General features: G+C 36.7%; 2 protein-coding genes across 6 annotated transcripts in view; both read left to right on the forward strand.

The window, feature by feature from the left end:
• Positions 1 to 26,650, forward strand: part of LOC128020811 (NACHT, LRR and PYD domains-containing protein 3) — a 638,518-nt gene that overhangs the window by 220,618 nt on the left and 391,250 nt on the right. The window contains exon 1 of one of the 3 annotated variants that reach the window (XM_052607662.1): positions 6,595 to 6,685. The exons of the other annotated variants lie outside the window; for them this stretch is intronic. The gene's annotated coding sequence lies outside the window, so the exon portion shown is untranslated. Of the gene's footprint in view, positions 1 to 6,594; positions 6,686 to 26,650 lie in introns of those variants that run through there. 3 annotated transcript variants of the gene reach the window in all.
• LOC128020587 (NACHT, LRR and PYD domains-containing protein 12) overlaps positions 1 to 26,650 on the forward strand; it is a 137,751-nt gene that overhangs the window by 92,518 nt on the left and 18,583 nt on the right. The gene's annotated exons all lie outside the window — the stretch shown is intronic.

The following is a 26,650-nucleotide window of genomic DNA, read 5'->3' on the forward strand; positions in this document are numbered from 1 at the left end:
GTGTGTGTGGGCTGAGGGCTTTTACAGCAGATTTCCCTCCTCCGGGTCGCTCCAGATCCCAGCTGGACGTGTGGATGCTGCGGTCGGTGCAGTCTGAAGCGCTCTTGCCCTGCCGCGGAGGACCCACCACCATCAGCTTCAGCAGTCTGCAGGACTCTGCTCCACCTGCACACACACACACACACACACACACACACACACACACACACACACACACACACACACCTCAAACACTGCAATCACTGTAGAGTGAGTATCAAACCAAATATAGAGCTACTGGTTCAGACTCCATCACTACACCACATGTTCTGCTTTATTACTTATAGTGGCATAATCACTGTTTTTAAATCTTTAATTAAATAGATTAATTCTTAAAACACTTAATTTATTTCTTTTTTTGGGTCCATTTGGTAACATTAGTTAACTACACCAGTTAACATGATCTGACAATGAAAAAATTTATTAAAAATTTACACTCTGTTATTAAAAATCAAGTTGCATCTGTTAATATTATGTTAATAATAATAATAATATTAACAAAGATTATTGAACACATGTAAAAAATGTATTAATGCATTAACTAATGTTAACTAATGAGACCTGATTTTAAAGCAAGACGTTATTTTTTTTTGTTTACAGTCTCCTTTACTTGGCTTTAAACTCAATTTTGATTAATAAGTTATTATTTAATTCTTTTTTTTTTTTTTTATTGAGTTTATTGCAACTTTACTCAGCACGTTACTCTTTATATTTATCCTTATATTAAATTAGCATTACAGTACCTTACATTAACTATTGGGAACTTATTGTAAAGTGTTACCTTTTTGTTAAAGTTTTCCTTTTTTTTCTATAAACTTAATTTGAATGATTTATTTCTTAATTCCTTTTAATTGTATTGATTGACACCTTGTTAATTTACTCCGCACTTTTGAACTTTTATCCTTTAAAATATTAAAATAAAGTGTCTGTCCTCAGATGCTTGTATCTATAGAAGAGTTGTTAATATTACCTTTTTCTTCACATTCATGACTTCTTTTAAAATACATTTACAAAGCAAGCATGTGTCCTTTAAAGATTCTGAAACCTCTGAAACCTAAAAGCAGATCAAATTAAATTAAACACAGACTACTCTATGCAGTATTTTATCCTTTATTTATTCCTCTCAAATCTGCTGTTATTACAGTAAAACACATTAAATATTGCAACAAATGCATCAGAACACAGCAAAATCCCCAGTGTTAATTTAACACTCTGAGTGTGGACTCATATAAACACTGAAGCAGTGTTAAAAGTAACACTGAAGCAGAGTTGAAGTTAATGAGATAATTAAGAAGTTGAGTAATGATTGACCATTACTGAAGACACCTGATGTTAACAAGCAGAATCACCAAACAAGAAAATCACAATTTGTGTGTCACCATTATAGTGGTCAATGTTGGTGGGGGGGGGGGGGGGGGGGCTAGATTATAGCAGGGATCTTCTTGTTCTGGAAAATGTTCTCCAGCATTTGTTTCAGTCCAAGATCTTGAGGTGGACACAAAGGATGCTCATCTGAGACATTGCTTTACAAGGAAAAAGTGACTGGGCTAATATTTCTAAATGAGTTTGAAAAACATTTCTTCTCCTTTATTTGTGCTGAAATCTTTGTGAGGAGCTCATTTCCAGATTTGATCCATATCAAAGCATCAACACAGTTCTTCCAGAAAGTTGGAGACAACATCCGTCTGAAAAAGAGCTGAAGCTGTGGATGATTGTGTTGAACAGAGGAAGAAGAGAACAAACTGGAGCCACAGCAGTGTCAGCAGGATCCAAGCACTGCAGAGAAGATTGGGACATGTGTTTTTACACCATCCACAACTACAGCATATTCTTTAGGACATTTAGACAACTATTCACAACAAGTGAACACAACACCTTCTTGCTCAAAAGATGCCTCACCAAAACCAGATTTTCATTCAGATTTAGATACAATATGCTTATTATTACATATAAAACATCTGTTTTCGGAGAGAAATTATGTTTCTACATTAAACTCCAGGAGAGAAGCATTTGTTTGTGAAAACTGGAAAACTTTATCAGAAGTTTAGAAATGTTGTAGTTACAAAACAGAAGAAAATGAAGACGTCCAACCTGAGCAGAAATACAATGAGGAATAATCTTCATAAACTAGTTGTTGTTCTGTTTTAATCGTTTGATCCAGTTTACTTTAAAAGTATTATTAAGAGAGCTAAAGTCCAAGAAGTTCAATCCTCCATGTTCAGGTGATTTCTTCATATAATGGGTTTTATTTTTCCATAAAAGACTGAAAAGCATATTGTCAGCAGTCTTGTAAATACTATTGTTGACTGCTGGAGAACAGTCCAGACAGCTTCAGAGACATTAATTCACAATTATTAATATTGAAATGAAGAGCTGAAGCTTTAGAGGAGATCTGAATAATATGAAGAACATCTTTTAAACAGAGAGTGGTGTGATGAGCTGATTGGCTGATGGTGATGATGTCATCTCAGCTGTGATTCCTCTTAAAGTCTGTGTTTAACAGAATCAGACAGTAGTTGTGAACAGAGGAAGAACAGTGTATGTCTTTGGTTTAGGTGTGAAGGTCATGAAGTCTTGTGTGAGGATGGGTGGAAGCTTTTCACAATCTATACTCTGAGAAAAACGTTGAAGAGAAACGGAGCAAGTTCTTCAGAAACAGATTGATAGAATTCAGAAGTTGATCCATCCACATCAGGGATTTATTTCACTTCAGTTCCTTAATAGCATGCAAGACTTCCTCTATACACAGATAATTATCACACAGATGCTTTCTGTCTTCACTTCTAGATTTAGTTTTATTAAGACTATCTCAGAAATCATTCGTATCTTTTTCATTAAATCTAGATTCATAAAGAGAGCTATAGAAGGATGAACAATAATAAATAATAAACATAATTTATTACAAATGTCTCAGTAATTCCCAGTTATTACAATAATCATAACTCAGATGAGCTAAATTCAGATAATGTTCAATCAAGCTGTGAATGGTCGTCTGAACAGATTGGGTGTCCAGAACTGAATGATTAAGTTTCCAGTAAGAGTTATAATGGTTGTTGGAGAAAGATTGTAGGCCAACATTAATAGAAACTGCTTTATGGTCTGTCAATGGCAGAGGAAGAATGTGAATTAAAATCGTTTCTTTCTGTAAGCTACAAGAAGCTATAGCCAATAATCAATACGAGACATGACAGTACATGCCTTATTGTTCCAGGTGAAGGGTTTTAAATTAGGGAATTTCTCTTTTCTCCTTAGGTCTGATATCGGAAGAAGTTGGAGAACGAGGAGGCCATCTGTCAAGAGACTCGTCTAGAGTAATATTAAAATCACCGCCAATTAATAAAAGTGAATTTGGATAAAAAATGTGTTCAGCACATTTCTAATGTATCAAATAAGTCTTCATTTTCAGTTTTAGAGTTGTACCCAGGACCGTCTCTAGTGTTTTGGGCAGAGGTGGAGAGTCCAGGGGTCAGAAAGTAAAAGTGCTGCCATATGTTTATTCCACACATGAACTCAGCAGATGATTTCACCAGAGGAGGAATCAAGTCATTCCTTTCAAGTCACAAACAAGTCTCAAGTTAAATCCCAAGTCCTCAAAGAGTTAAAGTCAATGAGATAATTAAGTGACTAATTAAATGATAATTCTGCATTAGTGATGAACACCTGCTGTTAACAATCAACATCACTGAAGAAAAGAGAAACACAAGAACTACAATTGACTTTAAGCACAGCCTTGGATGAAATCAACTGGAAGAAAAAAAAAACAAAAAAAAAAACTTTGTCACCATAATTGTGGTGAGTCCACCATCATGGAGATCAGTGTTTGCTTTAGTTGGGCTCTTGACCCTTTTAATAATTCAAAGTAATTCGCTTTTAAACACTTGCGGTTGTGCTTCGTAGTAAACATTAACACATTGCTGAATTAAAAGCTTGAAGTAGAACATTTAATTGCCCTTTTTTCATCTAAAACATTTTAATTGACTTCATGAAGGTGTCTCTCTTTGGTTTGTTAAATTATGTTCAGCAATTACTGAACTACAACAAAAGTCCTATTAAACAAATATTATTGTAATGCTTAAATATTGGTGGAAAAAATTGTACAGGCTCGGTATTTTAGACATGAGCACTTATCTTATGATCCTCAACAGTGGTTACAATAATTATTCATGCTACAGTGCATGATGGGAGTTTTTACTATGGTGTTACCCAGCATGCACTTCAGCTTGAAGCGTTTTGTTGATTGTCACCATTGTTGAGATTCATATGCTGGGCCATGATGTCTGTGCGTTTTATTAGAAAAAGATTTCAAAAATGTATATTTATTACATACATTAGGAAATGTATTCATTATAGTGATTAAACCAATGGTTCCACAAGATAGGTTATTTAAAAACTGAACATTTGTTTATAATAAATACATAAAATTGTTTTGGAAATAAACAGGCTGATGCCTAATAATTACTTCATCATGTAAAACTAGCTAGTAACGGTTTTCTGCACAGCACTGATTGCACTGCTTTATAACAGCACATGTACTTTTACAGAGAAATATCTAACATAAGAAACCAAAGGTCAAGAGCCCAACTGAAGCAAACACTGATCTCCATGATGGTGGCATAATTTTAACCAATAAAACATCAGCATCTGATCCTCTGTAACGCACAATAATGGCAGGTGTTCATCAGTAATGCACAATCATCATTTAATTAGTCTCTTAATTATCTCATTGACTTTAACTCTTTGAGGACTTGGGATTTGAGTTGAGACTAGTTTGTGACTTGGAAGGAATGACTTGTTTCCTCCTCTGGTGAAATCAGCTGCTGAGTTCATGGGTGGAGCAAAAATGTGGCAGGACTTTTACTTTCTGACCCCTGAAGTATCCACCTCTGGTTTTGGGCCCTAAGCAGATTTTCAAAAGGGCCCCAAACCTACAGTTTCAGCGAAACACTCACATCCATCCCAATGAACACATCACACACTGACACCTGAATGTACAGTTTGATCAGTTTGTTTTACTCTAGATATTTATCTGTCAAGATATGGATAGGAAAATAGATTCGTGTAGTTGACAAATCTGCAGTAAAACACTGTTCTGGCCCTTTAACTAATTAAAGTTGTCCGTGGAGTTTAAAAACAGGATATGATGTCACACCGGAGGACAACGTGTTCAGTGACAATGTTTCAAGTTCATATCGCCAATTTCTAAAATAGACACTTGTAAAATTATTAACAATTGTATGCTTTTCTTTATAATTTATAAAAGTTGAAATTTATTGAACATTCTTGAGACAGTCACACCAGGACAGTTTTGAGATTTAGATCAGAAAATGCAAAGATAATCAAATCTAAGTGTAAACAGGTTGAAACAGATCATCAACATCAAAGTGAAAGCAGAAATCTGAGACCAGACACGAGACAAGAGTTCACAAGAATTTGAGGAAACAAGATTTTGACACTATTTTAAGAAATCTTAACTGATGAAACACATTTTAAATCTTGCAATAAATTCCATCTCAGTTCTGCTTTCTGAGTATGAATTATAATATGCAATAACAGACAATACTCAAGCACTGTGAAATAAACTCAACTGACTGACTTCTCTTTCGTCTGATTTCATGAGTCTCTTCAGATCTCTAGAATGAGTTTTGAATAGTTTTATAATGTATGATTAGAACAGAGCGTATTGTGTGTATATAAAGTGTGTGAATAATGAATGATAGGTAATAATGAAATGTTTAACTCTTGAGTCAGTGTTACTCTATGAACACTTTGTAACAAGATGTTTCAGGAAATACAGCAGCTTCTCTGCATTCCTCATTTTAAGATCAGAATTGGTAAAAGGACTAGTAATGATTGATCAGTTTACTCAGCAGAAATGAGATCCGTTCTGACGGCTCTTAACTGGCTCCAGGAAATACAGGCATTAAGAATTATTGACACTTATTTGCTCAGACTCATATTCTGTCTTAATACGTATATTAAGTGCCAAGTCTACATCTAGACAAGACATATTATATGATACAGAGCATGTTTCAAATTCACCAATATAGATGAAGTATATAATGTTATGGGTACCGGCACATGTTTAGATGAAGGAGAAACTTTGGAAGGAGGACACAATAATATCTAGACTCTGTATTGATCACACAGCTCTTAATCAATCACTATTTATTATTGATAACCATGAATCAGGTAATTACAATAAATGTGGTCTACCAGAGACTGTGAACATATACTATTAAACTGAGAAGAACATGAAAGAGAAAGAATGAGATTAACAGAAGAATTAAGTATTCTGAATATAGAAAATATAACAGTTAAGACAATACTAAAGAATGCTCAGCACAGTAAAGCATATTATACAATTATAAGTTATTTGAAAACAATAGGTTTAATAAATAGGATTTAAGATCACGTAATGAAGTGTACAGAATAATTGTATCGTGTTGTTAGTTGTTTGTTTAAGGTTTGTTTATTAATATCCGTCACGCTCCACACTCCAGTCCAGCAGGAGGCGCAAATACACCTTTAAATGAGTTTGTAACCGCCTTTAAAAGAAGAAGACGAGTGTCGAAACCGAAAGTAAACTGGAGAGTAAAGGCGTATTCTGAAGAGTTAAACTCCTTCTGTTCAGGTCTCAGAGTTGACGGTAAGTTGAGTTGTCAGCTTCTAATATCATGTATTATTGTAGAATGTCGCTCTCGTGTTAAACTCTTCACACTTTAACGGAGATTTGAGGGAGTTGTTGTGACAGATTAAAATGATGTAAAGACAATCAGGAAGAAGAAAATATTTCCGTGTTGGGATGAAGATCGCAATGAAGCTATAAGAAATAAAATAAAATAAAATGTAATCCAACGTAAAGAGACTCAAGCTGTGGAGGTCAGAAAGACTAAAATATATTTTTGGAGATCATTCTGTAATGAAAAAGGTAGAAGTCTTCCTGTAAAAGACATATGAAACATGATTTTAAAACAAGAGAGGAATAAGTAAGAGATTTGATTGATCTGTTCTCAGAAGAGGAGAAGAGTTAGCAGAAAGAGATGAAGAGAAGACAATAATGTTTCCAGAGGAGCTTATAAAAGTCAACTCTTCTAGAAACTTGTGTGAAGAGAGAAAGAGATGAAGAGAAGAGATGTTCAGAATAAAGCTGGCAGTAAAAGACAGAAGGGAGGTTCTGGACATTTGAAATGAGTGAATTTAAGAGAGCATTAAAAAGAGTTAAAGAATGAGCAGCTGGACAAGACGGAGTGAGCTATGGTCAGATAAAACATCTCAGTGGAGAGACTTTGGGTTTTATTCAACAAGATCTGGATCCAAGAGGTTTTACAAAAGACATGGAAAGAGCCAATAGTTATTCCCATAAGGAAGCCTGGGAAGAATCATAGTTTTCCAACAAACTGAAGACCAAGAGCGCTTACTGTGGGGAAGTTGTGGCCTAATGGTTAGAGAGTCTGACTCACAATCGAAAGGTTGTGGGTTTGAGTCTCGGGGCCGGCAGGAATTGTGGGTGGGGGGAGTGCATGTACAGTTCTCTCTCCACCTTCAATACCACGACTTAGGTGCCCTTGAGCAAGGCATCGAACCTACAAACTGCTCCCTGGGCGCCGCAGCATAAATGATGAACACTGCTCCGTGTGTGTGTGTGTGTGTGTGTGTGTGTGAGAGAACTGGCATATGTGGTTTATAAGGACAAAATGTCAGGTTACTCACCAGCATTATGAGGACACTTGGGTTTATGAGGACATATCAGTGTCCTCATAAAACAAAGGCAATATATGATTATTTTATGCATAAAAAAAGGCCTGTATGAATTTCAAAGAATTTTAGAATTGACCTCATAAACCATAATGTGGATGTGTATATATTACAACTATGACCTTATATACCATGTTGTGTATGTGTAAAGAGTCCTCTTAAACCAGATAATGATTTGAATAAAGTGTGTGTAGATATAGACATTGTAATAACATTTCAAGCTATTACAATTTGTAAAGTAAGATCATCTAATTTTTCTATTGGACAGTGTGAGATTAGGGGTGGGAATCTATGGGTATCTCATTAATACCATTTGATTGAGATTCAGAGGCCCACAATTCGTTTAAATTATGATTACTGATGCATCAATGCATCACAATGTTGTCATACAATCTGTACATCTATTAGGGGTGGGAATCTTCAGGCACTTCATGATCAGATCCTATTCCGATTATGGGAGTCACAATCCAATTCCAAAATGATTCTTCATCTACATTTTTTTTCCAATTAATTCTTCTGCTGTGCAAATACATATATACAACTTTACATCTTAAAAAAACTGCAGTTATATGCTTTTTGTTTATAGTTGAAATCTCTGTATGTCAGTACTGGCATCTTAAAAACGGGTGTGAATCTTCACTGGTTTCACAATTTACTTTAATTACAATTTATCATTATCAAACTCAATATCACGAAGCGTCACATTCTCAGTTTTCAATATTACATGGCTACATTTTCATTTACATTTTTTATCAAATTTATATGGTTCAAAATCAACTTTATTAATATTATTTATATCTTTAAACAATAACTTATTTAAAATAAGTGTTCTTTAAGTGTCCAAAGTCAAAAGGGTACAGACAATAGTTAAGGATTTTTCTTTTTTTCCTCAGCATTATTGCCGTTTGATTATTACTGATAAGTTCATAGAAAGTGGCCGCTTTAACAGGTTGTATTAACGCACAGATCTATTTTGATATCAGATGTTTTGTCCTGCTCTGAAAACATAATTGACTGTGTGTACATCAATTTCATATAAAAGTATTTGAAAATGCAAGTGCATTTAACCGCAGCAGAAACTGAGGTTCAGGATAACAAACACAAAGCGCATGTGAAAGTCTGTCAGTACATGAGTCTTGTGCCTTTAATAGTACTGCATTCCAAATGGCATAAATGAAAGCATATCTAAAGTAAAACAGGGCGGATGGAAGCACAGACTGTCAAGCAATGTGCCCTGTTTTGAGATCCACATATACTTAAGCAAAAAGGTGCTTCTGGGCTGTAAAAATCAACTCAGATTTGGCCTCTTAATATGCTTACTCAAGGTAGGACTATTTTTTGAATGCCAGGGGGACCACAGATTTTAAAATTAGTTTTACGTTAGCTGGTCATGCTTCAACTCAAATATGTGACCTTTTTTAATAATGGGTTTTAATCATTTTTACTAATTATTCATTTCAAATACAGTTTCTGAATAATATTTACATAATTATGTATACTTGTTGTATTATTTTATAATAATTTATAGGTAACACTTTATAATAACTGCATGCTTTTAATCCTTAGTTAAGCATTAGGAAACAGTTAATTCATCACTTATAAAGCATTAATAGACATTTATAGACACTTATAAGCAGTTTATACAGTAAATACAGATATAAATGCTTTATACCTGATTTAAAAGCATATTTATAATGTATTTAATAATTGTTTTTTCATACTTTATTAATGATCAATGTATCATTTCTAAATTAAGTATAACATTATTTACACACCAGTTATTAAGGAGTTGTCAATGGTTCATAAGATCACTTATAAATTGTAAATAAATGATTAATCAACTATTTAAATGTGCATTCATACATCTTTTTATTCAGACATATAGTAATGGTTACTTATAGTGTTAATAAATGGTTTATTAACATGTATTTCTACTGTAATTCAGGGTTAATTCATGTAGTTATAAAACATATGTAGTTGTTAGTTAACTATTTTTGTGAGCTCATCTAAAGTGAGGATTATTTTTGCCTTGTAAAGCTTTTACAAATGAGATTTAAAGGCTGTTAATATTTCTATGTTCTGTATCACTGTGTGGTGTTTGTTTCCGTTTTTTGTTTAGAAGATAACTGAGCCTTTAAATATCCTTAATAAATGCTTTAAAAGGCATAACTAGACTCACTTTAGATGAGCTCACATAAATAGTTAACTGACCACTACTAAATGCTTTATAACTACCTGAATTTACTACATTTCTTGTGATCTTATGAATCACTGGCAACTCCTAAATAACTGGTTTGTAAATAATGCCATACTTCATTGAGAAATGATAAATTGATCATGAATAAAGTATGAAAATACAATTATTAAACACATTATAGATATGCTTTTAAATCAAGAATAAAGCATTTATATCTGTATTTATAAACTGCTTATTACTGTCTATTAATGCTTTATAAATTATGAATTATCTGTTTACTAATGCTTAATTAATGCTTAATAGTGTGCAGTTATTATAAAGTGTTACCAATTTCTATACCATATTTTAATGGATACCAATTTACTTTTGACGTGTTGCAAGCCATGTGGAAACATCAACCACAAATATCAAACTGAAATTGACAGCTTATTAATACAATATTGAACCAATAAAATGTAAAGGACTCGGGGCTCAGTTCTTGGACCACTTCTCTGTCTACATGGCATCATTAGGTTCTGTCATTCAGAAACATGGCTTTTCCTACCACTGCTATGCTGATGACACTCAACTCTATATCATAAATGTGTATAAACAATCATGGTGTACAGGGACGCAGGACTTGTGAATGTAGTTCTATAGCCAACAGTTCATCGCTCTCTATATCGTAAATGTGTATAAACAATCATGGTGTACAGGGACGCAGGACTTGTGAATGTAGTTCTATAGCCAACAGTTCATCGCTCTCTATATCGTAAACGTGTATAAAAAATCATGGTGTACAGGGACGCAAGACTTGTGAATGTAGTTCTATAGCAGACAGATCATCGCTCTCTATATCGTAAATGTGTATAAACAATCATGGTGTACAGGGACGCTGGACTTGTGAATGTAGTTCTATAGCCGACAGTTCATCGCTCTCTATATCGTAAACGTGTATAAAAAATCATGGTGTACAGGGACGCTGGACTTGTGAATGTAGTTCTAAAGCCGACAGTTCATCGCTCTCTATTTCGTAAATGTGTATTAACAATCATGGTGTACAGGGACGCTGTACTTGTGAATGTAGTTCTAGGGTCGACAGTTCATCGCTCTCTATATCGTAAATGTGTATTAACAATCATGTGTTAAAAAAATCATGGTGTACAGGGACGCAGGACTTGTGAATGTAGTTCTATAGCCGACAGATCATCGCTCTCTATATCGTAAATTTGTATAAACAATCATGGTGTACAGGGACGCAGGACTTGTGAATGTAGATCTAAAGGCGACAGTTCATCGCTCTCTATATCGTAAAAGTGAATAAACAATCATGGTGTACAGGGACGCAGGACTTGTGAATGTAGTTCTATAGCCGACAGTTCATCGCTCTCTATATCGTAAATGTGTATAAACTATCATGGTGTACAGGGACGCAGGACTTGTGAATGTAGATCTAAAGGCGACAGTTCATCGCTCTCTAAATCGTAAAAGTGTATAAACAATCATGGTGTACAGGGACGCAGGACTTGTGAATGTAGTTCTAAAGCCGACTTTTCATCGCTCTCTATATCGTAAAAGTGTATAAACAATCAAGGTGTACAGTGACACTGGCTTTGTGAATGTAGTTCTATAGTTTACAGTTCATCGATCTCTATATCGAAAAGTGTATAAACAATCATGGTGTACAGGGACGCTGTACTTGTGAATGTAGTTCTATAGCCAACAGTTCATCGCTCTCTATATCGTAAATGTGTATAAACAATCATGGTGTACAGGGACGCAGGACTTGTGAATGTAGTTTTATAGCCGACAGTTCATCGCTCTCTAAATTGTAAATGTGTATAAACAATCATGGTGTACAGGGACACTGGACTTGTGAATGTAGTTCTATAGTCGACAGTTCATCACTCTCCATATCATATATGTCGTATATATATGTAGTACATATTACATATATGTGCATATACAATTATTGAATAAACATTTAATTTGACTTCCCATGCACCTTGTAATAAGTGATTAACTATTGGCTACTTTACTGCAGTTATGTTATTAACCAGTTTCCATCTTTGGACCATTTAGCATATGCCCTGTGATGCTGTTAATGGTTCACACTTCAACCCACCAATATTCAAACCAAAACTACGCTTTTGCAATTGAGGGGGCAACCAATTCCCCCCAACCCTTTTCCCCAACAAAGCCCTGCTCCTTAGGGAAGTACCAACACTTTATTTTTTCCACTTCAAGCAATGGTAGTAGTTGTAGTAATACTACTACTACTTCTAATAATAATAATAATTATTAATACCAATAAGTATTAATATTCAATAATATGTCAGTTTGTTTGTCAGCTGAATCATGGCATGGGATGACTTAGGGCTGTGAATCATTCTAATTTACATTCTAATTTATGGAGAAGTACATGTATTTGCTTCTTTTTCATTGTGCATTTACTTATACTTGTACTTTCAATACTTAAGTACGTTGAAGATAAAAAAAAAAATACTTTTTGAACTTAAGTACAATAAATATGACAAACTTTAACACTTTTTACTCAAGTTTTATTGTTTGTTTGGCTGAGAGGAAATGGAGATCGACTAACCCTCCTATAAAATAGTTATGTTAGCGCTTGAATTTATTTTTTTTGTATTTATTTTATGTACATCGACAATATTGTGAAGAAATTTTGTTTTGATAAATATTGTGTGATTCTTCCCATTGAGCAACCCTAATGCTTTAATGTAAGAATTAAGCAACTTAGTGACTTTGTTCCTTACCAAGATGCCAAAATTATACAAATGTTTTTGTTCTTTATGAGTATTAGCTCTCCAATACTCATAAAGAACACAAACAATTGTATAATTTTGGTATCTGGGTAAGGAACAAAGTAAGGAACAAATATATAAGCCATTTACTATATATTAATAAATTAATATAATCACTTGAAAAATTACTTTATAATTAAAGAGGAGATAATGGACTTCGTCCATTTGTCACTGACTGGATTGTGATTTTGTAGTCGTTTATGAACGATCACACCGCGGTTAGTATTGAGTCCGTTCAATTGGCGGCTTTCTCTGGAAACACAGCCATCAGTTGATAAGTCTATGAATACATCTAAGATAGTATTTCAGTAATCTCAAGTGACGGAAAAGTTAACTTATAATCTAGTAACATTATGGATGTTTAGCAAGAATAATATCATTAGCAGTCTTTTATGTTTTGTTTTAGAATGTACGTTAGTTTTCATCAAAGCTCACTAAATTGGTTAAGTACAGGTTAAGTACAGTTCGGAGAACGTTAATTAATTGCAGTTTGAGAACATTAAAAAAAATGTTTTGTTAAGCATCATGTAACTTTCAATGTTCATATTCCACGTTTTGTTCATTTAGTGACGAATTCTCCAAATTCTTATTAACAGATAAATTCATGGTGTAAGGGAAACAGGTCAATTTAGCTCAAAGGGAATCATTTAAGATTTTAAAGGGAATTTGAACAGAATCACTGTTTCACGGCTGGTCACTTAGACGCCCTGCGGTTCAGTGAACGAGCCGTTTAACATAAAATCTGCGCTGGATACTAATATCCAAACTATAGTGAAACACTATCAATTAGCACAGTAACAAGATCGGCAGTTTAAGACATTAACTTGTCAGTGTGACCGGTCTGTATCTTCTCTCTCTGCGTTGTGTTGATATTTTAACCAGGCCGGACAACAAGATTCTTTGGACCACTTTTTATTCTGAATTAATAAAAAGGAAAATGTATGAAAACAAAAGTCAATCCGTGGCCTTTCTCCACAATTTCAACGTTGATCTTTCCCCAGCTGCGCTTACCGCCAACTGCCATCATATTACAATTATTAAATGAACTGCATATGATTAAATCAACAATATTTAACATTTTTCTCAATGTAAAACATTTTACATGAATTCAAAACAACAATATTAACAGAAACATGGATAGAAAACATACCTGAATTAATAAAAAGGAAAATGTATGAAAACAAAAGTCAATCCGTGGCCTTTCTCCACAATTTCAACGTTGATCTGCCAGTCAAAACAGATAATTTTAGCCACGGAATTTACACGGTTAATAAACACCAAAAGAAAATACATACTTAATGTTACCCAACCTCTATTGGTGTTACATAAGATTAAACCGTATTTTTTAACAAAAAAAATACATTAGTCACAAGAAACAAACTATTTTAAAACTTTTTACTGAGAGCTCCAGCAAAACTCACCTTTCCCCAGCTGCGCTTACCGCCAACTGAAGGAAAGCAACCGGAACCTAACTCTTAAAGGGGCCACGTACTATATTTTAACATTTACAAAATAACACTGAAAAATGTACATACAAGGATAGAAACAGCTCAAATAACATCCCAGATGAAAGAAAAATTCCCATAATTGAGAAAAAAAATATATATAAATATAAAATAATTAACAAAGGGAGGGATTTTGTGTGAAATTAATAAATTAATATAACACCGGTTACATTTACCTCCCCTAATTTCACCAAAATTCTGCATGTGCACAAAGAGGATTTCCTAAAGAGTCACAATGCAAAAACTCCGTTACAGCAATGACAGCCATCTGTCTTGACAGATACAGAGAAATTTGAGGGTGATCAGTCCCCAAAACCTCTTAGTTAAGTATGTTGCCAAGTACACCATACCACACGTAATCTTTGCAAAAAAATCCTCATTCACATTATTCATATATTACACTTAATAGAAATCTACCCAAAAAAAAAAAAAGAAAGAAAGTAAACTTCCTTCTCAATCACAAAAATTAGAATAGGCTTAAAAGTGACTGATACTTTTTCTGGAACCTGTCTGACAGGTTTGCCATTTTAAATGGTTTTTGGGCCATGGTCTCAATCAGACGGTTGACTTTTTTTACAACTCTACCAGCCCGTGTAGTAATTGTGCCTTGGGCTTGTTCAGGACCTGACATTGACACATCATCACAGACCGGCAAATCGGAGTCAGTAATACCTGAATTGGTAAAGTCAACTGTTGTCGATACATTGTCACAATCAGAAGTTCCTGCTCTCAGTGTTTTATCAGAGAGCATCTGGTGTTGACTGTCTGGAACGGAATTAACACAGTGAGTGCCATCACTCTCATCCTCTTCCGTTTCCATTTGTACATCAAGAGATTGTGAACTCCTTGAGACATCCTCATTTAATACTAATGAATGTGTTCTGTTTTCAGGATCTTCGTCCTCCAAGGAATCAGTGGAATTTGTTGATCCGCTCTCACAATCAGAATCGTTTGAGCAATCAGCAACTGTAGATCCACATGTTTCATCCTCAGGACATGTCACTGGTAAGAAACTGATGTCTAAGAGCATATTCCGATGTACCACTTTGGTGTGTCCTTTGTCATCCTTCACTTTGTATATGTGTGTCCGAGGGTCATTATCCACAATGGTGTACACAGTAGATTCCCATCTATCTGCCAACTTTCTTTTCCCTCTTTCTCCTTTATTGGCAATGAGCACTCTATCCCCATTGTTCAAATGTACTCCCTTCATCTTGCGGTTATAAATCTTCGTCTGTTTCCTCTGCTCCTGTACAGCATGTTTTTGGGCAATTTCAGCTGCTTTGTGAAGATGAGACATTAAAGTTGCAACATAGCTGCTGTAGTCAACAATCACAGGATCCTTTGATACTTGCTTGAACATTACGTCCACAGGTAAGCGTGGGACACGTCCAAACATGAGTTGGAAAGGTGCGTAACCCGTCGTCTCATGTATTGTCGAGTTGTACGCGAAGGTCAGAGTCTGAATCTGTTGTGGCCACTTATCCTTAGATCTCAAGGGCAAGGAGCGAAGCATATTTCCTAAAGTTCGGTTGAACCGCTCCGTGATACCATTTCCCATAGGATGATAGGCAGTCGTGCGAGATTTGGAGACCCCAGAAAGTGTTAGCAATTCAGCAATGAGCTCACTCTCAAAGTTTGTGCCTTGATCCGTGTGGATCCGCTCAGGGAAACCATATACACAGAACACATGGTCCCATAACTTCCGAGCAACTTGCTTAGCCGTCTGGTTGATGCAAGGAAAGGCGTGTGCAAGTTTAGTGAAATGATCCGTGAGGACCAACACATCCACTGAATGTTGTTTGCTATCTTCTGCAGTCCAAAAGTCAAGACAAACCAACTCCATTGGTGCAGAAGTTTGAATGCTTTCCAGTGGAGCTCGAGCAGCTGGCTCAGGTGTTTTGGCCAGAATACACCTCTTGCAACACTTCACATATTCTCTGATCTCATGCTCCATCTTGGGCCAGAAGAAGCGCTGTCTCGCCAAATGAATTGTTCTAGCCTGTCCTTGGTGACCAGCAAGATCGTGAAGACCATGTAAGGCTTTTTCTACCATGTTCTGAGGCAGAACATACTGATGTCTTCTCTGTCTGCTTATTGGGTCCTTAGTTACCCTGTACAGAATCCCATCACACATATATAGACGATCCCATTGCTTGACAAGAGCCAACGTTCTGTAGTCGAGCTTCTCTCTCTCTCGTTTTGAAGGGCGTCTTTTACGAAGTACAAATGGGAGAACCTTGGAAATGGTAAGGTCAAGCTCTTGACTTCTCCCCAACTCATCATGAGAGAACACAGGCAGAGGTTGTTCACTCTGGTCAGTGGCAGCAACCTGTTGAACTAACTGCACCAACTGAACTGCTCGCGTCACCGCCGCTGTTTCCCAGTCATCTTGGGCTTGGCAAAGAGTCTTAACTGCTGCTGGATCACACGACTGCATGTGACAGCTTGACTGACATCCAATCTGATCACTTATCCTGTGGCACTCAACCTTCAGACGAAACACATCCTGGATTCCTTCTTTTTCTACAACATCAGCTTCAGTAAGTAAGCGATTGTAACTCTCATTCATGAGCCTATGACTAATTGACCTTGCAAATGGATCTCTGCTTAAGGTATCAGCCACAATGTTCTTAACTCCTGCAATGTGTTTTATGTCGAAAAAATAGGGGGCTAATTTTGAAACCCTCCTTTGCTCACAGGCATCGAGTTTTGGCTTAGTCATAATGTGCGTAAGTGGATTGTTGTCAGTCCAAACTGTGAAGTTGTGCCCCTTAAGCCAGTGGCTGAACTTTTCGCACACACTCCACTTCAAAGCCAAAAACTCGAGCCTGTGCGCAGGGTACTTCTTCTGTGATGCAGTCAGAGTTTTACTGGCAAAGGCAATTGGCCGAGCTATTTCTTCCCCAGCTGGAACTTGGGATAGCACAGCACCTAACCCATCCAGAGATGCGTCAATTGAAAGGATCAAAGGCCTAGAGAAGTCAGGATGTGCAAGCACAGCACAGTTCAACAACTTCTGCTTAAGTGTATTGAAAGCAATATCGCACTCCTCCGTCCAATCACCTGGATTCAGCTTTCTAAACGAGCCAACAGACTTCCTTACTTTCTCTTTACCTCTTCTCTTCTGACCCGCAGTTAAAGCAAAGAGAGGCTTGGCAATCGAAGAACAATTAGGAATAAAGTGTTGATAGTAGAAAATCATTCCTAAAAATGACTTGATTCTACGTGCTGATGGAGTGCAACCATCGTCCTCCATAAGTTGCAACTTGGACATTTTGGATATAACATCCACCTTTGTGAAGTCCACAGAAACACCATGGCCAGAAATAACATGACCCAAGAACTTCACTGAATCACACATAAAATGACACTTTTTGGGACTTAGTTTAAGGTGATATAACCTAAGACGCTGAAAAACCGTTTCAAGCCTGCTCAAAGCCTCTTGCTCCGTGGGTGCAAACACAAGTAGATCATCTAAATAGCAGAGCAAGCTACTGAAATTCATATCCCCAAAAATGCTAAGCATCATCCGCATGAACGAAGCGGGACTGTTGCACAAGCCTTGTGGCATGCGGTTATACTCATGTAGTCCCATAGGAGAGATGAAAGCAGTGTATTTTTTGTCTTGTTCATGCATGGGTAAATTGTAGAATCCGGAGGTTAAGTCCAGGGTACTGAAGTAATTGTTACCACCTAATGCAGCAAGGCAGTCGGACTGATGAGGGAGCGGATGAGCATCTTTGAGTGTTCTAGCATTAAGCCACCTGAAGTCTGTACAGATGCGGAGGCTTCCATCTTTTTTCCACACAAGCACCAAGGGTGATGCATATTCGCTTACCGATTTTCTAATAATCCCTTGCTCCTCCATTTCCGTTAACGCCTGACGCAACTTCTGGTAATGCGCAGGAGGGATCCTTCGATATGGTAACCGGAAAGGCCTCTCATCTGTAAGCCGAATACGGTGTTCAAACTCCTTAGCCTCTCCACAGTCTAAGGGATGCTTGGAAAACACATCATTGTAATTCACCAATAACTGTACAAGTTTCTCCTTGGATGCATCAGTGACTTTGCAGTGATCAATGTCAATTTCACTCAACCCAACATCTTGCAGTCTCAAATTTAAAGCATAATTTGTAGTAGCTCGCATCTCTGGGCTAACCTCCTTTACCTGTCCAATCCCCTGCAAGACTGGAAAATCTTCTGCAGCCAGACAAGGTGAAACATCTGCCAATTTCCGATTCTTTCTTAGTGTGACGGGTTGGTCTGACAAATTGGTTATTTTCATGGGGACCCACCTATTACCCCACATAGATGTTATCACACGTGCTACCATGATGTTTCTTGGCATGGTCTTGGAAGAAGTTGGTTCAATGAGAATGGTGCTCCCAAGGGACAATGGAGTGTTGCTAGGCAGTCTTCCCCACACTAAATGTTCTTGTCTAGCAGCAAGAGTGACAGCATGATGGAGCTTTACGGTTCCGATTTTGCTAGGGATCTCATCATGTCGCCAGCGTGTGAGATTTGACATCACATCTAGAAAGTGTTCACCGTCCGGTGATAACTGTGTAGCACTTTGCGATATAAATTCCCAATACTCATCTGTGTTCTTCATTTGATTCACAATGTGCTTGATCAAGTTGGTGCCAAGAATTAAATCATCATGTTGACCTGGAACAACGAGAACTGGAACTTGACAGTTGATACCATACACTTTCATGTTAACTTCGTACAAACATTTTGGCTGTGCGGTCCTACCCCCAACACCGACAAGAATGATATTCTGAGGTAGTGATTTTTTGTCCAGAACGACATTTTCAGCCAACAACTTTTGTTCAGCTGTCTCACTGAGGGTACATGACATGGATCCAGTGTCAAGCATTCCTCTCATGTGAAATTGGTCATTTACCATCACAGAAGTATAGAAAAGATCATCAAAAGCCTTTACTTTCTGCATATTTTGTGCGTATATCACACAAGTACCATCAGATGCTGTGTGGCATGCATTCTCATACTGCTGTTCCAGATCACTTATGAGGGTTTGATCATCACCCACACATCCCCTCTCCAAATGTGGGTCTAATGGTTTAAAGGACCAGCTCCTTGTAGTGAGTAGTTCACCTCCAGACTGTTGTGACTACTCCACTTTGGGCACTCCCTTTTTCTGTGTCCATGTTCAAAACAAAACAAGCATAAACCATCTCTTCTACAGTGTGCAACCGTAGAATGGTCTGTGCCTCTGCAAACTTTGCAAAATGTCCTGCTCACATTTCCATGTCTAAACGAATTTACAGGTGAAGAAGGGCTTTGCATGTTTTGTTTCAGCACACGATCAAGTAAATTGATAAGGGACTGAGTGCAGCTGTCACTTGCCTGAACTGACGGTGTAACTGGTAACCCACCTTGATCTGCTGACACTATCAGCTCATTCCCAGATGTTCTATCATCTAAATTCGGCATTAGGGCATTGGCAGCTACAGTTTTCACAAAGGCAGGACGGTTAGACTGTGCCTTCATTTGTGCTCTTTTCTCAGCTTGGTATTCGTCAAGACGTTCTTGTATTTCAGCTGCCGTCCACCTGTCAGCAGACTTGAATTTCAAAATAGCAGAAAGAGATTGGTCAGGGCAATGTTTAACAAACATTTGTGTCACCTCACGGGTAGGATCTTCAATACTTCTGCCCTGTCTTCTCAAACCCTCGTCAGCAACATCAACAGCTTTATTAAGCCGAATCCAATACTCCATTGCATTCTCTCCTGCTACAGGTAAAGTGCCATAAAAGTCAGCAAGTGGCATAGATGAATATGTCAATTCACTGAAGTGCTGTTTGAGTATGTCTATGACAATCCTTGGGTTTGTTTTAGGCTTCAGTGATGGATTGCTGCGTAGTGCTATCTTGATTACATCTTTAGCTCTCCCCATTAAGTTTGACATGATCTCGTCCGCTTGTTCAGCTAAAGGAACACCTTTCTTCCTCAAATAAACATCCATGAGTTCTTCCCATTCGTGTACTGATAATTTGTCAGATCCATCCCCTCTGAAACAGGGAGGTACCTTGACATCAGGCTTCATCACTAACTTCATACCAGTCAAATTTAGAGGAGGTGCCTCCATGAGAACCTGGCTCGTCCCTAGGCTCTGTGTTTTATCAGTACACTCGTTTTTTGCATTGTCTTTTTTCAGCTGATCAGATATTGACTGCCCTATTTGTTGTGCAAGCTGGGTGATTAAACTACTCAAATCAGTACTACTAGTACTGCCTGATGCAACACCTTCACACTTTTCTGATTCAGTCGTATGTACTCTAACAGGATTACGGGTAGAACAGAAATCAGGAGAACCAATATTAACTGTCCTTCTTAGTGGTGTCTGTTCAAGTTCACCAAAGATACGTCCCCTGGCAAAACCCAATTCAAACCCATCAATAGAGGAGTAACTAGTCTCCTCACTATTTTGTGACATCTTGAATATTACAAATCAACAAAAGTAAATTAGAACAGAAGATGACCACAGGAAAAAAAAACTGTGTAGATAGCTCAGAAATAATACACAATCAAACAAAAATTGTATCACAAATTCAAAGCTTACTACTACTTTTTTTCCTCTCTTACGAGAATATGAACTATCAACCTTTTTCTGAATTATGTACGGTCTAATGTCCAACCTTTTTTCTTTGACACAGGTACAGTCATAATTCGGGCGCTCCAGAATGCAGCAAACCCCGGCGACCAAGCTGACGTTGATCAAAGAAGATCCACGATGACTTGCATCAAGGAAAAGTCACGGCACCATTGTGACCGGTCTGTATCTTCTCTCTCTGCGTTGTGTTGATATTTTAACCAGGCCGGACAACAAGATTCTTTGGACCACTTTTTATTCTGAATTAATAAAAAGGAAAATGTATGAAAACAAAAGTCAATCCGTGGCCTTTCTCCACAATTTCAACGTTGATCTTTCCCCAGCTGCGCTTACCGCCAACTGCCATCATATTACAATTATTAAATGAACTGCATATGATTAAATCAACAATATTTAACATTTTTCTCAATGTAAAACATTTTACATGAATTCAAAACAACAATATTAACAGAAACATGGATAGAAAACATACCTGAATTAATAAAAAGGAAAATGTATGAAAACAAAAGTCAATCCGTGGCCTTTCTCCACAATTTCAACGTTGATCTGCCAGTCAAAACAGATAATTTTAGCCACGGAATTTACACGGTTAATAAACACCAAAAGAAAATACATACTTAATGTTACCCAACCTCTATTGGTGTTACATAAGATTAAACCGTATTTTTTAACAAAAAAAATACATTAGTCACAAGAAACAAACTATTTTAAAACTTTTTACTGAGAGCTCCAGCAAAACTCACCTTTCCCCAGCTGCGCTTACCGCCAACTGAAGGAAAGCAACCGGAACCTAACTCTTAAAGGGGCCACGTACTATATTTTAACATTTACAAAATAACACTGAAAAATGTACATACAAGGATAGAAACAGCTCAAATAACATCCCAGATGAAAGAAAAATTCCCATAATTGAGAAAAAAAATATATATAAATATAAAATAATTAACAAAGGGAGGGATTTTGTGTGAAATTAATAAATTAATATAACACCGGTTACATCAGCACAAAACACAAGATACTTCTCTTTTCAATATGAATAAGGCTTTATTAGATAAATCTAAGACATATAAACTAATCTAACACATAAACGCACGCACACACACATTCACATAAGTTGCAGGAAGATCGAAAGTTAGGGAAAGATGAGTTTAAGAGAATGGAAATATGGAATCCCAAGTTCACAGCAATACGTTAAATTGCATAGACATGAACAACCATCAATCACGTAATTAGCCCTCGCATTGAGTTCCTCAGTGAGGTTAAAATTATATTAGATACACCAGCAAAGGTCACAGTCTGGAGGTAATGTTACTTGCGTCTCCTGTGAAAGAGTCCCGGTGAAAGGGGTATCCCGAGGTCGTTGATTGGCTGGAAGTTCAGTAGTGGCTGAAGTGACGTCTTCGGGAAGCCCGTGGTTGTTGGGCGTTGGCTGAAGGTGCAGAGTTGTGTGGCTGGTTGGAGTTGAAACGCGCAGACGAGGTCAGGCGTCGGAGACTCGACGTTACAAAACTTAACTCAGAACACGAAACTCCCAAACGGAAAAGAAAAGAAATAAAGTTTGACGAGACTAGGTTGTGTTCCTTCTCATCGTGGCTAAGTAGCAGGCGTGCAGGCTCAAGCACGCTGCAACCGCGCTTAGCAGACACTAAAAGCAGACTCTGAAAGCAGACTAAAAAGCAAGATTTCATGGTGTCCAAAGTATTTAAAGTGGCATGTTGGCCACACCTCAAATGTTGTCTTGACCAATCAGATATTGTCTTGGCTCGGGGGTATCATAAATCATTTGTTTATCTTACCAAGCATGTGGTCCGAATTTGCAGGGTCTAATTTTCTGACATGATTCCTATTACCAGATTATGATATATTTTACAAATAAATGATTGTCAGGACAATATCAAGCAAGAAAATTCAATCACACACATATCAAACACGACTATGTACCCTTCAGCTATACCATAGTTATTTAAAAAAACATACACAATAAGTGATTATAACATGATAGTCAAATGTGTGGGTTACACATAAATGAATATGGAGTGATGCGATGGACTGATTCATTTAGAAGTCCTTTTGAGTTCATTCTGGTCCATATACATGTACAAAAGAAGTTTCTTTGCCATTCTCTGGCAAAGGACTTTTCTGTGAAGACAGAGGTTTAAAGCCCTTCCCCCTTAGGAATTTCAGTCTGGTTCTGCTAGGTGGGGGGGAAGGGGAGTCAATGGGACTTGTGCAGTACTCTCATGGGTTTTCATGTGATGTCCAGCATTGCATTTCAATTATGAACAACAAATTTGACAATCTCTTCTTCGAATTGAAATTGTAAATAATTGCTCTAGTGGTGTTAATGTTCAAAGCTGTTGTGTGAACAAGTTGGTTGGTCATCTTGCTTGGTTCTTGTGGCACTAGAACTGATTTATGACTTCCTGAGGAATTTGGCTCTCGTGTTTCAATGCTCACAGCTCTGATAGACTCTTTAATTTGTCTGGTTCGACTCATTTCTGCTACAATGGAAACAAATGATGCAGTTAACCATATCGGGATCACTGCAAACAAAGGTATACGCTGAATTTGTACGATCATTTAGAATAAATGGTTTAAATGTAAGTAAAACAGTAATATCACAATGCAACTAATTTACATATTTTTATATTTTTATTTTACATATTTTATTTGTATCTCAGGCCAAACTATGTAAAAAAGCCATAGGCAAAGCAGGAAGTGGAAGCAGTTTTCAGGCAATTTAAAACATATATAATCAAGAGGCATCTTACCTCTCTAAAGGAATGCCATTCTTGCAAAAAATAATAAAAATATCAGGGAGTGTGTTTAAAGCAAAAAAAAAAAAAATGCATTGCAAGACTTCTGATCTATTCAGAAAAAACTTTGAAAGGAAAAAGAACTGACAATGAATATTGCTAATTAGAATAAATTGATTTGAATTTAAAGTTTTTAAAATTTTTATACAAAATGTCTATGATATATAGACACTATACCCAGTGTAGATGGAGGACCAAATCTGCAGAAATGATGAATAAATAAACAATAAACAAATAAATGTAATAGGAAATTAAAGGAATAAATCACTTGACAAAACAGAAGTCGTTTTCAATGATAATTTAATCCTGAATTAATTTTTGTATTATTTTATTTCCTTTATTATTATCTGAGGCTTCACATAGCTATTTTCCTTTTAGATAGTAATTGCATCGCTACAGTGAATCATTGGTTAAGAGGCCACACATAAAAGCATCAATTGTCAGATCTAACTAAGGAATAGTGATCAGAGTTTGCTATGAGATGTCAAGTCAACTGGAGAGTTCCAAGTTCGCACACTCAAATTGTGATTTTATTACGATTTCTATTAATCACACAGCCCTATGTGTTTGGAAAGTGGTCATTAAAAAATAATTTGACATGAGAGTTAATGAGAGTTATAATAACTCTCCAATGATTTGCCTCATTCCATAGCAACTCCCAATTCCAGTTGCTTAGTCAGTAAAGATCCGCTGGAGCTTTGTAAGGACCACCTCTCTCATTTCCATGTTTCACACAGAAAAGTAAAAATAAATGAAATGAAATTATTTGCAAGTAAGCAATTAGCGAAACATACTACTGTATATAAGATTTTAGATATTCCTTGAAATAAAGACAATAAATATGTTGTCTGATGTGTTTTTGGATTTGGATCTTGTATTGGATCTGTTGCATAGATTTAGAAAAATCACATGATGGCAGGAAAAATTAAAAAGATCTCATAAAGATGACATTTACAATTTAATTAGAATATCACTTTAAAATGTTAAAAACTATTTCAACATTAAATGTATTATTAATATTCATTCAGTATAAACTTGATCATTTATGTCCTCGTAGACCAGCAAGTGGTTAAATGTGTGTATTATAGACCTCATAACCCATGATGTCCCCTTAAACCATGATTGTATTTTGACCTTATAAACCTGTGAAATTTCTGTGGCAAGTCTTCTTGATGATGTACATTATATGCTAAATATAAAGTCAGATGTATCTTATTAATCAATAAATTGATCATTTTGCATAACTGAATTGATACCCTGATGTTGGGAAAGGCTTGTCCTTGTAAACCATGATAAATGCCAACTGTCCTCATAAGTACTATATGCCAGTCTGTGTGTGTGTGTGTGTGTGTGTGTGTACTTGTTTTTCTATTCTGGTGGGGACTTAAACCTGAATACACACAGACTCATGGGGACCTAAATTGAGGTCCCCATGGGTAAACAAGCTAATAAATTACACAGAATGAAGTTTCTTGAAAATCTAAAAATGCAGAAAGTTTCCTGTGAGGGTTAGGTTTAGGGGTAGGGTTGGTGTAGGGCAATAGAAAATACGGTCTGTACAGTATAAAAACCATTACGCCTATGGAGAGTCCCCACAAGGATAGCTGACCAGACATGTGTGTGTGTGTGTGTGTGTGTGTGTGTGTGTGTGTGTGCGCGTGTGTGTGTGTGTGTGTGTGTGTGTGTGTGTGTGTGTGTTCACTGCTCTGTGTGTGTGCACTTCGGATGGGTTAAATGCAGAGCACGAATTCTGAGTATGGGTCACCGTACTTGGTTGAATGTCATGTCACTTTCACTTACTTCCCATGGATATAAAATAATAGAAAAGAAGATTACAGAAATATTACTGTGTTATTTGTAAGAAGCTATCACCAGATCAGAGTGGATTTAGGGGGACGAGGAACATGGTTTAATAAAGAGATTGTTCTTTGACTGTGAAAAAGCGTATGATAGAGAATGGCATTCCTCAGGGGCGTGTTATAAGACCATTGCTTTTTATTATTATGATAAATGATGTGTTTAGGTGGATACAAATATTTGCAGATGTTTGTTTGCAGATGATGGAGCTCGTACAGAGAAGAAAAGCATTACAAGAAGTTGGTCATTTAAGTGGTGGTTAAATACTCAATGGACATTTTTCACTAATAAAAGAATGGATGAGGAAATCAGATTAAAGTTGTATAATCACAAGCTAGAACAGGATCCAGAATAAGATTTGTTGTAATCTGGTTCGACAGCAGAGTCACATGGAAAGGGCATATTGAGAAGATGGAAGAGAAATGTTGAATATAATGAGATGTGTGTCTGGGAAAGACTGGGGGCAGATAGACTGGTATTGAACACTATTTACAGAACATTAATCAGATCAATAATGGACTAGAAGCATAGTATATGGAGCTGCAGCAGAAACTCTTTTAGATAAAATGTTATTAATATCCAGAAAGGTAGGATTTTAAACAAGTTATCAGTATTTTCAGAGGAGTTAATATCAGTAATGATGCATTAAGATGGATAAGCGAGGCAGGATTGAAGGACGTGTGGTGTGTTCAGACTCTAGTTCTGCTCTAATTGAAGCAGTCAGACACTAGACAGGGTTTAGTCTTGCAGATTCTGTAAGAATGATGTACTTTACAGCAGAGAAGGAGCGTAATATTCATGTGTATGGAAATAATGAATGGACAAATGGAGTCTTTAAACCCCTCAGATGTAAAGTTATTCGCTGTCAAAGTGATGCCAAAATGAATGGGAGTCAATGGGATGCTAACTTCAGGTGGGGGTCCGCTAGCCAATGCTTCAATAAAATATGAAACTCTACCCCCCTGATAAAAACAGGGCCTGCTCTACAGATAGTGCTTCCCTCTTTTTCAAAGACGTCAAATCTGATTTGTAAAGAGC

Source organism: Carassius gibelio, chromosome A1 (genome assembly GCF_023724105.1).
Source record: "Carassius gibelio isolate Cgi1373 ecotype wild population from Czech Republic chromosome A1, carGib1.2-hapl.c, whole genome shotgun sequence".
Lineage (NCBI taxonomy): Eukaryota > Metazoa > Chordata > Actinopteri > Cypriniformes > Cyprinidae > Carassius > Carassius gibelio.